The following is a 16,804-nucleotide window of genomic DNA, read 5'->3' as shown; positions in this document are numbered from 1 at the left end:
AACCAGGAGCCCACTTTATGGTGCCTATCGGTTGGACAGTATAATGATCTCTTTGTGAAGAGGAAACATGGCCCAGCCCAACATCATTGTGAACTGAGTGGGACAAGGAGACCCACACACAGGCCTGGGGCTGTCCACCCTGGGCTCTGAGGAGAAAACACGGGCCCACCTTGCAGGACCAGCCACAACATCCATCCCATCTGTGATCTGCTGCAGCACGTGAAGGGACCTGACCTGCAGACCCAAAGCTGCAGGATCCCCATGACACAGGGCAACAACAGGATATCCAAGAAGAGTCCTAGTGAGGGTCCAGCATCAATAGTGTAATAGACACCAGAGGCCTCGAACCACACCAATGACTCTTTGTAATGAATACTTGCAAATAAAGATATATGGACAAAGGTGTTTACTCCCTGACTCAGTGTGTCACACCAGCTTCCATGGTGAGATTTTTAATTTTTCCCTTTTTATTTTTTATTTTGTTTTTTTTTTTTTCTCTTAAATTTTGTTTTATTTTGGGGGGAGTTGCAGGGGCGGAGGGCAGATGCCAAGGGACAGGATAATGAATGGGATCAAGATACATGATGCAAAACACACATAGAATAATAAAAAGAAAGTTAAAAAATAAAATACTGGCTGAAAAAAAAAAAAAAAAAAAAAGAACATGAAAGGAATGGGGTGTGGCTGGAAGAGAGAGGCATGTTCATGGAATGTTCCTGCAACAGACAGGAGGCCAGAAAGCATCCCGCACGCAATGCAGCAAAATGATTTACTGCTCAGCATACAAAACTGAAGGGCAAATCCCTGCCTTCCCCTTTCCCAAAACCTCCAAGGTCTGGTCCACCCACTAAGAGATCTACAGACAAATATACACAGAGCGTTTTCACGCAAAAATAAAACAACTGCCTACGTCTGAACTACGCTGGGATGAAAGCCATTTTTGAAGGAAGTCTGGTTGAACCTTACCGATCACCACACCCCACCCACTCCGGCAAGGTAGAAGGTAAAATATGTGCGATATTTAGGGTCCCGGGAAGGCAGAAATTCAGGAATTGGCAGCATCAGGACAGGAAAGAGCTCTGGGAGGGCAGCCTCCATCCCTCTTCACCCACGTCCTCTGAATTTTTTTGAGTTGGAGATTGAAGGAGAGGACACATGCTTAGCAAAGATTCATTTATTTTTCATGCCATTGCAAGAAAAGTTTCCTTTATGGGATGGGTGCACAGCTCACCTGCAGCCCTGAGTCCTTTGCTGCAGCTGAAGCAGAAAAACGGGGATGCGCAAGCGCAGTACCTCATCCCGGAAGCAGTTTCCGCGCAGGCGCACTCTCGTACTGTGGCCTGCCTTGGCTTGGGGAACTGAGTCCTCTTCGGAGCCGCTTCGTGGGACGCGGAGTCCCTGATCCCACGTCCTTCTGCTTTCCGAGGTTCGAAAGCGGGGTGCAGCTCTGGGGCTGCGGGAGCCGAGACCTTGGGAACTTGCTTGTCTACGCGGACTTCCTGGTCCCGGGAGCGCAGGGCTGGAGTCTGCTGCCCCCTGCCGGCCGGACCGACGCGTGCAGCAAGACCCCTGGGTTTAGCTAGGATCCCCAAATGAAGGAAGGTTTTTGTTTCCTTAGGAAGGCAATGCACAGGCTGTCTACAAATTGTTTCCGTTTTCAGTGGAGGGAACTGACGTTCCTAATGGTGAAGGTGAAGTAGGATGTCCAAAGAATCCAAGTTGATGTGGTTTAATGCCCGAGTTCCCTTACGGCTTACTGTCTCTAGGATCAGGCAGATGTGGATATGACATCAAGATCTGGCTTTTTTTTTTTTTTTTTTTTTTTCAGTGAGACAAGTACTACCAGTCTTAGATGTCCTGGAGAAATGGTACAGAAGACCAGAACTGGAAAACATTTGGAGTCTTGCAAGTCCAGGGGAATCAGTTCCCAGAAAAGAACCTTAAAATGTCATGAAATCGTGCCTCTTGGTAAATTCTCAAGCCACTCTGGTTTTGCCCTCTAGGCTGAAATTTTTTAACTAGGACAAACACTCTGCCCTCAATTATATAATAACAGTCCAGGTATTGAGGAAGACTCCAGAATGTTTTTGTGGTGGAGAATAACTGAATTCACCAGAATACATAAACAAACCTAATATATACATTAAATCTTGTAACATTCATTTGCTGAACCAATTCTTTCCACAGTGCAAGTATTTGGGGAAGTAATGTGACTGTGTTTTGAGAATTGGGAAGTCTAAACCGGTCCTAGGGGGTTAACCAAACCCTGGAAGAGTCACAGGAGCAGCAGCAGTGCGTCACAGGGATTGGAGGCAGTAGCATCCTGATGCTTGCCTCTGAGTTCTCCTGGCTTCCTTCCCACCCTGCCATGTCCACCCTCACCTCAGCCTTCTCTCTGCCCTCAGACTCACAGAACACTTTCCCTACCCAAAAATAGAATGAGAACACTTTGGGAACGCTTTATTATTTCCATGACATGACTTGGGTAAATGATTGTTCCTTTTTACCTCATACTGGATTTAAAGAGTTTGGTCTATACTGTTGAATTGGAACACAATCTCTGACTTGTGTACTCTACCACTTAAATAGTCCACCACCAAGATACACCATCACCCCCAGCAACAGGCTTTATATGGCTCAGACTAGAGGCTCTGAGACTTCTGGTACTCAAGTATCAGAAGACAGAAGCAGCCTCATCAGGCTCCTATTCAGTTATTCTAAATGAAAATGGCCCCCACAGAATCATAGGGAGTGGAACTACTAGGAAGTGTGGCCTTGTTGGAATAGGTGTAGCCTTGTTGGAGGGAGTAGCCTCCATGAGGGGTGGTCTTTGTGGTTTCAGATTCTCCAGCCAAGCCCAGTGTCACTCTCTCTTTCTTGCCTGGGGATACTAATGTAGAATTCTCAGCTCCCTCCCCACCACCATGTCTGCCTGCATGTTACCATGCTTCCTGCGGTGATGACAATGGACTAAACCCCTGAAACTGTAAGCCAGCCCCAATGAAAGGTTTTCTTTTGTAAGAGTTGCCGTGGTCATGCTTTCTCTTCATGCCAATAGAAACCCTAAGACAGACTTCCTATTCACGATTGACAACAATGGAGATGAACAAGTCAGTGTGGCCTCAGCACCTTTGGTATTCCGGAGAAATGCACCAAATAAATTACATACGATTTCAAAGGAAGCTCAACTTATGAATCTCCTAAAGGGCAAAAGATCTGGGGTTATGCTTACTAGCGTAGCTTCAGAGTACAGTTACACATAATTACTATTGTATTTTAAAGTGTCTATAATGGACTGGCGGTGGCCCTCGATGATAAGAGACACATGCCACAGCTGCTACAGTTTGATGTCTATTTTCCTGATGGAAATGAACTTTAGTTAGAGGTTAGTGAAAACAGATATTTCTCCCCACCTCCCATCTGCCCCCGACTTCTCTCATTTCCTGATTTTAATCCTTAGATGACTTTGCAGATCCCAAAGGAAAGATTCCATAGATTGAGTACAGGAATAAATAGAGAGAGGGAGAGAACCAGGTCAACAGACTTCCTGAGTTAATTCTTACTGAGTCCTAAGCCTGGTCCTCAACAACCATTGAGAAGCTCAGTTTGTCTCAGGTCTTCAGGTCTTCCAGGTGGACCCTGCTTTGGGGGCCCTACTTTTTTGATCTCTGAAAAGTAAAATCACAAGGGGCTTACCGATATTAAACAAAAGCAGACAGAGTCTTGATTCTTTCCTTTCTGGTCCATGTGGCTACTCTACTTCTGCTCCTTAGGAAAAGCTATGTTGAATGAACATGTGTGTATATAGTATATAGAATATTAGTACTTAATTAGTTTTTTAGACAGAATCTCACTCTAACCCAGACTGGCCTGGAATTCACTGTGTAGCCCAGGCTAGCCTGGAATTCACTATGTAGCCCAGGCTGGCCTCAAAGCCACTGCAATCCTTTTTGCCTTAGCCTTCCAAGAGCTGAAATATAGATGTGAACAACCACGTCTAGTTTATACCTTATTTTAAAACAAACACATATTCCTGTGCTAATACTGTAAATATTATTAATATATGTGTATACACAAAACAGGACATAAAGGGCAAATAGCAATATTATAGATTAATTAAAAACACTTTCCTACATTTAGTAAAACAAAGTGACATAATTCCATGATTCAGAACGATATTTTCGTGCTTTCTTTTTCAATGACATTTCTCAGAACTGTCTGTATCCTAGAGAACATTTTTCTTTTCATATATGACGTCTTCAAAGTGAATAGATTCAAGCATAGAGCTCAATCTGCCCTGCAGCTCTGCTCTCCTCAAGCCCCAGTAATACTCGGTGTAACACACACCGAGTCCTTGTGTCAATACAATGTGCTGCCATCAAGCTATTTATCCTCTCTACAAAAGCCTTTGAGCTAGGATACTCATGACTTTAGTTCCCGGTAACAACAGGTTTTAGATTCCATTTCCCCACATGCAGCCCCCTGTGTCATGTTTACAGGCTTGTCTGAGACCAGCTGTGTGTCAGTCGGGGCCTTGGTGTCCATGAGCTCATCACAGAGGCTCTCCACTTCTCAAATGCCCTTCACTCTGAAGCACTTCCCAGGCTCACTGGATGTCACCTCTCACCGTGGCCCAGGGCACTCCTCTAGGTCTGGTGACTGTTCTGAGGAGTGGGCCTTAACTTTTGAGGTGGAAATAGAACAGTTTGGAGTTTGTATTTGCTTGTTTGTTACCTAGCTAAGCCCTCTTGGAGGGTTAGGCTTAAATATACACAATGATTGTCCAAAGTGTGGCTCCCAAATCAGCAGCATTTGAGAGTTTGTTAGAAAAGCAGATCCTCGGACGCAGCTCCTAATCCAATAACTCTGGAAGCCTGGAGGTAAGGCTCCGTAATCATCTCTCCTGCAGCTCTGACATGGGAAGCTTGAGAGTCTGTACTGCACTTGATGACGGGACATAGGGGCATGGGGGCATGGGGACACATTGCAGATTCTTTTTCAAAAGTTGCTTCTAAGACTCAGTGCGCTCTTACGTGTGAGTCCACTTGAAAAGTAAGTACAGACTTCCACTATGTCCTGGCACAGACTGAAGATGCTCTTTACACAAGAGAGGAATGGGCAGACAGCAAGGAGCGACTGGACTAAAACAACACAAAAGCCAGCAGGGGAAACACTGGAACTGACATCTCTGTCTCTGGCATATGGAGCTTGTGGTGGCATCGCCTGGGCTCTAACAAGCTGTGGCAGCCTCTCCTTGCCACCCTTTGCCACCTACAGCACATGGAAGCTCTCCCTTGGGCCAGCTTCACGTTGTGCCTGACATTTCCCGCATCTCGAGGTCTCCATCGCAAGTGAGGCCTCACTTTCACAGCTTCATGCAGTGACCTCTTAGGGACTTTTCGTAGAGAATTTAACCCAGTCACACATTTCCTGTCTTCAGCAACCATTCTGATGAAGGGGAAAGGGGTTGAAAAAAAAAAAAAACACAAGACAACATCACAGTCTGGTCTCAAGTGCTCAGGATTATGAAAGAAGTCTTCAGAAAATTCTATTTCCCACAGATTGTGGGGTGGGGGTGGGGTGTTCAGGGAGTAAATGAAGATATGTGGAGGAGGGTGCTAAAAAGAGGGAGAACCATATTTGTCTCAGAGCATTCCTCCTTAAGCATAAACTCATCAGAATGCAGTTCTGAACAGCCCTGAGATCTTCTGATCGTGTAGAGCCCTGCCTGGCCTTCCTCAGGTGGTACTGATGCCAAGTTTTGCCCAGGACTTTCACATCTCTTTGATGTTGACCTAATAATAAAAGAGTGACTACCTTCTGCTCAAGCTTTCTCCCCCCCACGCACTCCAATTCCAGGAAAACTGTAAATGAGGGACCTTCTAAACTCAATGAGGGTTGTGGGGCCTCCAAAGGGAAGCCGAGGTGAAGAGACAACTCGGCCTCCCGCATCAAAGTCCATCTGGGAGTCAGAGCTGTTGTGTTTGCTGCCCCTTAAGTCACGGTAAATCATTTACCTATGGGGACAGCAGAGAGACTCACAGCACAGTTCTTTAAAGTCACTGGGACGATCCACACAGCTCCCCTCTTCCCTTCCTGATTATATCTGTTCCTTCCTGACCCAGATGCTGTCTTGATCCTTGCTCTTCCACTAGGGGGCAGCACTGGGCACTGCCAGGGCATGTGGGTTGGCCACCACCTCCAATCAGATGAGCTGTGAGATCCAGGACCTTGAGTGCCTGCCTAGTGATAGAGGAAAAATAGAAAGGACAGAAGCCAAAACAGTCATGTCTGCCTGGGCTGCCAGCCACAACCATGTGTGATCATGAGAGCTTGTCAGAGTCAGAATGGCCCAGACAGCGCCTGCTGAAGGGCTGTGTCCCTCAGACCTCAGCTGTGACCTTAAAGCAGGCAGCTACTGCAGCCCTTGCAGGAGCAGCTCCCTGCTAGGTCTGGCTGCTTCCGTGGGAAGTGCCAGCCTTCTCGCCTTGAGTTTGTCTTCTTCCTGAAAATCGACGGCCATCACAAGCCTGTGTGACCAGACACCGGGGTCCCTCTGCGTTCTGGCACCTACGGCTTCTGTCTCCTCAGCGCCATGGAATAATCCTGCTGGCCCCAGCCCTGGCCTTGGCTACCAAGTGCTCACCTGGCACCTGCCTCTCCTGAGCCTGGTGTCTTAAGCTCATTGGGAACTGACTTGCAGATTTTCCATGGGAGCATATGGGTCACCTGTGGGGGTCTGGTGCCCAGTGCAGAGGGAAAAGTGAGGGATGACATCGAGAGAGCAAGACAAACTCCACAGTACAGAAAAACTCCATTTTAAACGGCACTTGGCCAGAAGCTGAACTTAGTTCCACTAAAAACCTCAAAACAGCTCCAAGAGAAATTATAAACAGCCAAGGTCCCGGTTGAGGCGACCCCACCAGGGTGGGCTGGGCTGGCCAATGAGTAATTTTGATAAACAACATCTGCTGGTCCCAAATGTCCTAGGACATCTGCGGGCTCCAAGTATCCTTCTGATAACTGTTGTTGTTGAAAATTCCTCTGGACCCCAACCAGTAAATTCAAAGGTTACATATTCTCACCCAATCCTATGACCCAGAGGCTTGTACCACCCTGCCTGCGGTTTTTCCTTTAAAAACCCCTCATTCTGAGAGCCAGGGCCGTCCTCCTCCACCCGCTGTGTCGGAGTGCTGGACACGGACCAAGCCGGGCTTGCTTGTAGTCAATAAACCCCTGTGTGTTTTGCATCGGATATCGGCTCTGTGGTGGTCTTGCTCGCGGGTGTCTCGATGTGGGCACAGCAATAGCAAGGACTCCCGTCTTTGAGGAGCTCACAAATGTCACCCAGTGTGTCCTGGTTGCTCCCGGCTGTTTATAAAACAAGCTGGTCTGTTGCTTTGGAGAGGTCACTGAACATACATAGTTGGTACCCCAGGCTCTGGGGCTGCAGAGACCCGTGTCCTGGTCCCGGATGCCCATCCCTGACACAGTATTTGCCTTTTGGATTTCTTTTTTCTTTCTTTCTTTTTTTTTTTTTTGTTTTGTTTTGTTTTGTTTTTTGAGACAGAGTTTCTCTGTGTAGCTTTGTGCCTTTCCTGGACCTCACTCTGTAGACCAGGCTGGCCTCAAACTCACAAAGATCCGCCTGCCTCTGCCTCCCAAGTGCTGGGGTTAAAGGCGTGCGCCACTACTGCCTGGCGCCTTCTGGATTTCTTGGCCTCGAGTTTTCCCGCTCTAAAATGGAGTTAACGACACCTACTTCATGGGAAAACGCAGTTTTATCTGTTAACTTGAAAACAAAGAACTATTTTAAGGCAGTTGCCTGGTTGGTTACGAGGAATAAATGAAGGACTGTGTGTGAAGGGCTGAGCACAGTGGGCATTTGGCGAGTATCTGCAAACAACAGTGTTATTCTCCTTATCACTACATGAAACAGACCGTGAGTCATCCCAGAAAACCTGGACTTCGCTTCTAGATCTGACATAAAATGACTCTTGCCAGCCTCAGTTTCTTCGTCGGTAAAATGCACACAACACCGTCCGGCCTCTGGTTACTCTACTGAAGAACACTTATCAAATGTTAACTCCGTGGAAGGCACCCTTGTAAGCTCTTTTTTTAACTCATTTAACCCTTATTTCACACCAGATTTGGGCATGAGGGACCTGAGGCACAGAGGTCAAGGGTTCAAAGGTCTCAGATTAGGAGTCTGAGAAGGTCACTGAGATGGATTGTTGAGGAGGAAGGAGTTTATTTTAGACATTAACATTATGAGCAGATAGATAATAGCGTGACAGGGGCTCCGAGAGAGACAGCATGGAAGACTCTGGAAAGAGAAATGGGAGGTCTCTCCCGACACCTTTCTGATGGTGTGGGAAATTCCACTGCACATACCTGTGTTAGGAAGCAGGGGGTGGGGAGCAGGGTGTGTGGCCACCAGTACTCCTTTTCAGCTAGGCTCTCAGAGATAATGCCTCAGTGGGGGAGGGACACTGCCTGTGCTCTGAAAGGGGAATGGCTGCTGCCTGTCCTGCAGTCCGACCAGTAACGGGATTCTAACATCCCATCCGACAAGGGTGAAGCAGCTACTCACAGATGGAGCTGGGATTCTGAACCAGGCCGATCCTGGTATGGTGGCACACGCCTTTAATCACAGGACTTGGGAGGCAGAGGCAGGCAAATCTCTGTGAATCCAAGGTCAGGTTGGTTACTTAGCAAGTTCCAGGACAACCAGAGCTGCATATTGAGACCCTGCTTCAAAAACAAAACAAATATCCAACCGCCACCACCCAAACCCTGAAACCAACCCAGCAGTCATTCCGACAGCTTGCATTCTTGCTCTTGTTACTGTGAAACCTCAGATGATGCAGTGATTCTGACTGTGCCCAGAGACGGGGAGCACTGTGTCTACGCGAGAGATTGTGACTCTCTTCTCAGCAGCTGGGGGACTGACCTGGACCAGCAGGTCCTTCTTCAGTGACAGGAGGTGGAGGTGTCAGGGGACGAGAAATATAGAGAAGGTAGAGGATAAAGAAGATAAAAGCTGGGGTCAGGAGGTCTTGCACAAACTTTGTCTAGGCCAGGCAAACAGCACTTTACACACTGTTTCCAGGGGGGAAGTGGGACCGAGTCAGCAGAAACTGTCACACAATGGGACAAAGTCAGCCAGTGCGAGGCTAATCAAACAATGCTGCACAAGGGAAACACAGGCTATCTCAAGAGCTCCCAGAGCACACGGCAGCCTTGGGACTGATAACTCCAGTCTCTTCAGAGGGGAAAAGTCCAGTTCTCAGGAACTGGAACCTTTATTCCTACAAGGCCCATGCCTCAGCCCCAGACTGGCCTTGCCAAGTTGGCTCCTGAGCAAGGACACAGAGCTGGGCTCCTTTGTCCTTTCGTGGGGCCTCTGAAGAAAGCCTTGGATTGGTTTGGCTAAGTGGATTTTATTCCTGAGCCCATCTCAATTCCTTCCCGTCTTTCTGAACTCTCCTGAGTCTTTCTTCCCCGCAGTTGTTTGGGTTTCAGAAGCTACAGGCCTACTGATGGTCATCTTAAGACAAAGCACTGAAACGAATGCCTGAGCACCGGAGACTTCGTTGGCATCAAAAACCCCCTCGGTGGCAGATCCTGAGGTGATGGCTAGATCAGCTAGAGCAGTAGTCCTCAGCCTTCCTAATGCTGTGACCCTTCAATACAGTTCCTCTTGTTGTGGTGACCCCCAACCATAACATTATTTTCATTGCTACTCCATAACTGTAACTTTGCTACTGTTATGAATCATAACGCAAATATCTGATCTACAGATGGTCTTAGGCAACTCCTCTGAAAGGTTTGTTCAAGCCACAAAGGGGTCATGACCCACACATTGAGAACTGCTGAGCTAGACCAACACTACCAGAAACCTGTCATGTAGATCTGCAGTCCTTGCCCTGTAACACGGAGATAGTTTGTAGACAGATTTTAGATCACCAGACCTCTGTGCTTTCTGGTATCACATCATCAGTAAAGCTCCTTTCCCAGTTTCTTAGCATTTGTCTTAGCTTCTCAGGACAGGTGGCAGAGTCTAGAGCACTGGGACTCCCTGGTTTGGGGGATTTTACCCTAAGGTTGATCTCAGAGGGAGAGCCCAGCTAGGAAGTAGAAAAATAGTTTTCCTGAGGATGCTGAGGACAGGGCTGGGGGCATGGGTGGGGGAGCAGACCCATTAGAGGCAGCTCTGAGCTCTAAGGCACATGGCAGGAATACTTGTGATTGTATTTCAGTTCTGTAACTGAATGCAGGGGGTTTGACTAGAAACCCCCAACACAAGCAAATAGGAGCGAGAAAGATTTCTTCTTAGATGCTGGTGAGTGGAGCATAGTGTCTTCTTCAGACAAAGGAGGTGTGGGGATTTTATGCAGGCGAGCCCGTGCATATTCACACACAGTAACACATTCTGAGCATGCTCAGTTTAGGGTCAGAGCTCAAGAAGGAAAGATGGAAGACACAATCTTCGTTATGCTTTAGCTCAAGCTCACAGAGCACATGTTTACAAGGACAAGATGGTAGACAGAAACATTTGGGTTCACTCAGCTTTTCTTGTGAAGATGGCAGACTGCAAGGCCACTGGGCTTGCTCTGGGGGGTGAGTTAAAGTTGTATGAATACAAGAATTTCCCCCTAAAAGTATCTTTGTAGCAGCAAGCAAATTGTGTACAGAAGACCAAGAAAAAGGATGCAATATGGACATTTACGGCTATAAAAGAAGGAGACTCAGAATTTATGAAAAGAACCATTTTCTGTGGGGCTCACGAAGAGCCTCTCACAGGGGATTTCCTACCCAGGGCTCCAAGGCTGTGGCTGCCTTCCCAGGGAAAGGTGGTGTTTGCTATGGGGACTTGTACACTGTGTGGCCATGGTTCAGAGGTAAACAGTGCTCACTCTGCTCTGGACTGCAGGCTGCCTGAGCTTGTTCAGTTGGGAACAAATACACTCTGTCCTTGAACCATACATTTTGGAAGGCTTTGAGAGAAAGGGATGCTGAGTTCGGGGCAGATGTAGAAGAGAAGGCAGGAACACTGAGTAAAGCTGGAGTGAGGGGAGGTGAGAGCAGTGAGGGGCTGTTCAGAGGAAAGAGCCCATAGTGCAGAGTATAGTGTAGAGATGACCGCTGGCCAGCTCCAGGCTGAGGTCACAGGGACAGGGCTCCTCATAGTTCAGTGTGATCTAAAGAAAGACTAGAAGAGAACAATGTCAATGTTCAAGAGTAATCAGAGGAAAGCACATCTCCCCTCTTCTTCTTTTCCCAGCTCCAGTTTTTTTATACACACACACATATATATATATATACATATATGTATGTATATATATTTATATATATACTATACTATATATATTACATTATTGAAAAGTCTCATCTCAGAAACACATATTTGCTGTCAGAATCTGCCAGGATTTCTGAGGAGACTGATAGAAATCTGTTCCATTTTCATGTGAGATAAGGAATAGAAGCAAGTCCTCACACATCTATCTGTTCAGGCAAGATAAACATAACATCACTAGAGGGATTGTGCTGTAGATGCCATCTCTATTTTGTCTCTCCCACCCCCTCCTCTCATCCAGACCCACCCCCTTCCCCTCTCTTCTCTTTTACTTCAGCATGCCTTTTTTTTTTTTTTTATTTTCTTGTGTTTTCTCACCCTCACTTTCCCAAATCTCTTTGTTTTATTTTCTGCACCCCATGCCCTCCTTGGTTTACAGGAACCCACTGGACAAAGTGAGGAGTTGCTACAGAATCCGGAGCAGTGTGTGTTGTGAAGCCATTGTGACCAGGGGCTGGCTGCCCCAAATCCTGAGGGGGAAACCTTTGATCCTTTTGTCCAATCCTGATGAATCCTGTGTAAAGACTTTTCGCCTGCCTGTTGACAAGAATCCATCATAAGAAGATAATTCTGAATACCTAACTGATTTACAAAATAATAAAATAGAAGTATAAGCATAAGGAATCTGAATGTGAGGTTGTATTTCAAGGTCCTATGGGGATGCCTGTGGGTTCCTCAAATTCCTGTCATTAATTTTTGTTTGCTGTATTTTTTTTGCCTGTGGTGTATGGTAGGGGATGAGCTGGTGGCTAAGGCATATTGATAGAAACTCCCAGACTCTCTTTTAAGACTCCTCTCCCTCCTACCCAGAATTTCAGCATATATTCCAGGACAGTGCTGGTGTGTATATAATGATAATGAGCCTGTACACACCTGAGTGACATTAGATTTTCAAAACGAGTTATATGAATAACTATCTAGTTTTCCCATTCAGACTTTTGAGTTTTTAATTGGTTAAAGTTATTGATTTATTCTTCTACAGTTTACCACACACATGCTTTTGAAAATCAAGGTCCCTTCTCCTTTAGCCCCTTCCTAATTCCACCAAATGCCTTCTTCCCAAGCCTTCCTCTTCTTTTCATGTCTTATTTTGAACTGGAGCAGGCATTCTAAAACAGGCCTGATTTACTCAATACACCAGATATTTATCCAACATCTGGAGACATTTGTGGTAGTCAGAACCTGGGGAGAGAGGAGGCGGGAATCACAACTGAGTAAGATGTGAGGGGGCAAGGGGTGTTTCTAGGTGTCTACGACTGAGATTGGGAATCCTACCTTAGCCATTCTCTGGACACAGATGCTGACTTACCATGTAGCTAACTTGTGGAGTACACTAAATTAGAATCCTGTTTTCCTGACATTCAGGGTAATTTCTTTCTAATCTAGAACATAAATAAAATCATTTAATTAAAAAAAATTCTACAGGAAGCAGTCAAATTCAAAATGCCCAGAATATATCCAAGCAATGAAGTCAAATAGGTAGAAGAAACAAAAGCATTGATGTGAATATATAACACTTCTGTAAAGACATAAAGCAACGAGATTTTCTACTGGTCATTGAGCTACTTGGCTTCTTGAATGGAGTTGGTTTCTGCATTTCATGTGAGAGTTATATGGTTAGTTGGGAATGTGTCAAGCTGTGATGGCACCAGCACCTTGATTTTTGATAGACTCCAGACACAGGGTACTACCTTCTCAAGGGGGCGCCCCAAGAACCCAGACTCTGATCCAGTTGATGCAACAGCAAGAGGTGTTTATTAATGCAGCTGTACAGTCGGGCTCCTGTGCTCCAAAGAGCAAGAGTCATGCCTATTGCAATCACATGGGTACTTTTAAAGGAAAAACCCACAAAAGCCATAAGATTACAATTCTCACACAATTTCGTTTCACAAGATCATGGTCTGATCACAGAGTGGGTACAGTCATGTCCGCATGCACATTCTTCCTGAAACCTCAAGGGGGGTATCAGGACCGGAGTGGAGTTTACACAAAGGTCACAGTGGTCCTTCCTGGAACCCTTGCAACTATCCCAGTCACAGTTGAGCATATCTCTTAACAGAAATCTTTTTACATTGTTACATTGTTGCAGGGGTGATTGAGTAGTGGCTCAGTCAGGTTGCCCTTGGAACTAGTTTTCTTTTTAGTTCCTTATTCTCCTGGGGCTTGGGGGATGTAAGCCTGAAGGGTTAGGGTCTTTCAATTTTCATATTAAGTAATTGAAACGCAGCTTGTCACCCACGTCCTGTGTGAGTAGCATGATAACTTGCACTTAACTGGTCAGACACTGCCAATGACCTTCTAGTCAGTGACCTTCCACCTTAACCAAGAATATACGCATATATATTGATTTGTTTTGATTCCATAACACAATATAAAATTTCTCCTCCATTATCACTGCATGGATTCCAGATCACTTTGTGGTTTGTTGATGCCATATTTATGAAAGGCTTTTTGGTCAAATGAACTCATTAAATATTTTAATGGGCTTCATTTTGATAGGCTGTATGAATAAGAGACTCCTATTGCTGTAATGAAACACCATGACCAAGACATGGAAGAAATTTACAGTTTCAGAGGGTTAGAGTCCATGACCATCATTGTGGGGAGCAGCACAGCAGCAGGCAGGCAGGCATGGCGCTAGGGTAGTAACCAAGAGCTTCCGTCTGATCCACAAGCACAAGGCAGAGGGCAGTGGGCAGGGCAAGACAATAACAGGGAGACTGGGAATGGCATGGGCTTTTGAAAGCTCCGACACACCTTCTTCAACAAGGATGCCTCCTAATCCTTCCAAACGGTTCCACCAACCGGGAACCAAGTATTCAAATATGTGAGCTTATGGGGATCGTGCTCATTGGGACCACCACATCTAGCCTGTCATGGTTCAGATACAAAATGTTACCCTGAGTCTCATGCATTGAAATCTTGGTTCCCAAGCACGCAATCCAATCCTAAAATGTTTCTGAATAATGAGAGGGTCTAACATAAGCAACAGATTAATCCACTGATTGATTGACAACGTGAATATTCCATAGGAAGATAGTGAACTGTGGGAATTAGGGTCTAACTACAGGAAGTAGGTTGCTAGGGGGCCATGCCTTTGAAAGCACATCTTGTCCCTGGCTGGAATGTTCCTTTTCTCTGCTTCTCAGTTGTCCAGACCTGAGCAGCCCTCTTCATCACACTCTCTTGATAGTCAGCCTCAGTTCAGCCCCTAAACAACGGAGCCAGCTGACCAGAGAGTGAAGCCCTGACCCTGTGAACAAAAACCAGTCTTTCCTGCCATGGACTTGTCTCTCTGGAGTGTTTTTCACAGCAACAGTAAACTAACACATAGTGGCGAAATTCTTGGTTTCTGAGATAGAGGCTTGAGTGTTTCAAAACACATTTAAAAGTATGAATTTTAAATCTTACGTTATACTGGGAAAGTAATACCTATATTTACTCTTCAGCTTTCTGTAATTTCTCAAAGCAAAACCCAGACTTTTTTCCTGTGGCTTCAAAGTCCACCTAACAAGCTGTTCCTTAAAGCCCCTATTTGTCTGCTCCCCTTCCTTGTGCTACAATGTTTCACCTAAAGTAATGCTTTCTGTCTTTGCAAACATGACCTCCAGCCAGTCTCATGAACTTGAACTAACCATCCTAATTTCTGCTTTTCTATGAGAAACCACTGTTTTTGGATGATCTTTTTTTTTTTTAAGATAGCTTCAAGTTTAATGCCTTTATTCTTTTTATATTCAAACTATTCCAGGACAGAAAATTAAGTAATGATGGTTGTGGTGGCTTGGGTGACAAATGTTCCCCACAGTCTTGTCTATTTGAACACTTGATTGACAGTAGGTGGTGGTGTTGAGGGAGACTTAGGAGGTGTGGCCTTGTTGGACGAAGCATGTCACTGGAGTTGGAAACTGGAGTTGGGCTTTGAGGGTTTAAAGACTAGAGAAATTTCTAGTCTGCTTTCTCAGCTGCTGTTCCCTCTGCCATGCCTGCCACTTCCTGATATCATGGACTCATAACCTTTAAAACTGTGATCTCAACTAAAACCTTCCTTCCGTAGATCACCTTGGTCATTGTGTTTTATCACTGCAATAGAAAAGTCACTAATATAATGATTATTTTTTTTGTCAGTTTTTCTTTTTCTTTTTCTTTTTCTTTTGCAATACAATTCAGTTCTACATATCAGCCACGGATTCCCATGTTCTCCCCCCTCCCGCCCCCCCCTCACCTTCCCCCCAGCCCACTCCCCATTCCCACCTCCTCCAGGGCATTATGATATAATGATTATTGATGAATCTTGATTATCAACTTGATGAGACTTAGAATAAACTAAGAGATAAACCCCTGGGTCGGTGTGTGAGGATGTTTCCATAGAGGGTCAACTGAGGGAAGACCTACCTTGAATGTAAGAGGCACCATCCCATGGACTGTGATCCCCAAATGAAGAAAAGGGAGAATGTGAGCTAAGTGTCAGCATTCGTCTCTCTCTCTGCTTCCTGACTGGGGAATGAAATGTGAGTAGCTGCTTCATATCCCTGATACCACACCTGAAGCTACTCTCAACATCACGCCTTCCCCGAGTAGTGTCTGCACCCCCAAAGTGTAAGTAAAAATAAACCCTTTGTTCCATGAGTTACTTTTCTCAGGTGTTTTTGTCATAGTAGAATGAAAAATAACTTTATCACCTCTCATCTCAGGGTTCAGCAGAGGTATTCCTATTAGGTATATACCCAGAGTTAACTGCTCCCTAGCATGAGACTTCAGTATAAATTTTATCCTAGATATGTTTGAATCCTAACTGTAATTCCTGTTAAGTGTGATCTCATCTGGAAAGATGGTCTCTACTGATGTAAAAAGCTGATGCCGTACTAGATTGGGGCTGTCCATAAAACAATGATTGGTAAGAGGGATATCTGTGTGTGTGTGTGTGTGTGTGTGTGTGTGTGTGTGTGTATGTATGTATGTGTGTGTGCACAAAAATGCCATACTACCATGGTAGTAGAGATTTGGGTACTATATCAACAAATCAAAGAATTTCACCATGGTTTCAGCAGGTGCTTGGAAGAAGCTAAGAAGAACCAGTCACCAAAGCAGAACCTGGTGCGTCGCAGACTTGTATTTCAGACAGACCCTCCCCCAGGACTGTGGGATAATAAGTTTATATTACTTTGAGGCACAATGTTTGTGGTTCATTGTCATAGAAGCCTTAGGAATGGGACACACAGAATGTCTAATTTTGTATTAGGAATACCTAAATTTTTATTACAGTAATTTTAGCTTCTGGGGCTGGGTGAATGATTTTATTTGCTCTATTCATCATTCATGCAGCCACAGGAGGAATGAATGCTCTATATTTAACATAAATATACCGGTTGAGTACTTGAATAAGAAAAAGATTAATTAGTTGAAGGAAACAGTTCTTCACAGTGTGAGTGTGCTCATGAATGTGTG

The 16,804-nt window shown here is 45.4% G+C and overlaps 1 long non-coding RNA gene across 1 annotated transcript; it reads left to right on the top strand.

Moving 5' to 3' along the window:
* Positions 1–1,307: 1,307 nt before the first annotated feature.
* Positions 1,308–2,162, top strand: LOC131893832 (uncharacterized). The gene is made up of 2 exons (XR_009374751.1): positions 1,308–1,426; positions 1,829–2,162. It is a non-coding gene; the product is annotated as an uncharacterized LOC131893832 (long non-coding RNA).
* Positions 2,163–16,804: the final 14,642 nt, after the last annotated feature.

This window comes from Peromyscus eremicus, chromosome 16_21, assembly GCF_949786415.1.
Source record: "Peromyscus eremicus chromosome 16_21, PerEre_H2_v1, whole genome shotgun sequence".
Classification (NCBI taxonomy): domain Eukaryota; kingdom Metazoa; phylum Chordata; class Mammalia; order Rodentia; family Cricetidae; genus Peromyscus; species Peromyscus eremicus.
The sequence above is the reverse complement of the archived record's forward strand: the minus strand, read 5'-3'. Positions and strand labels throughout refer to the sequence as shown.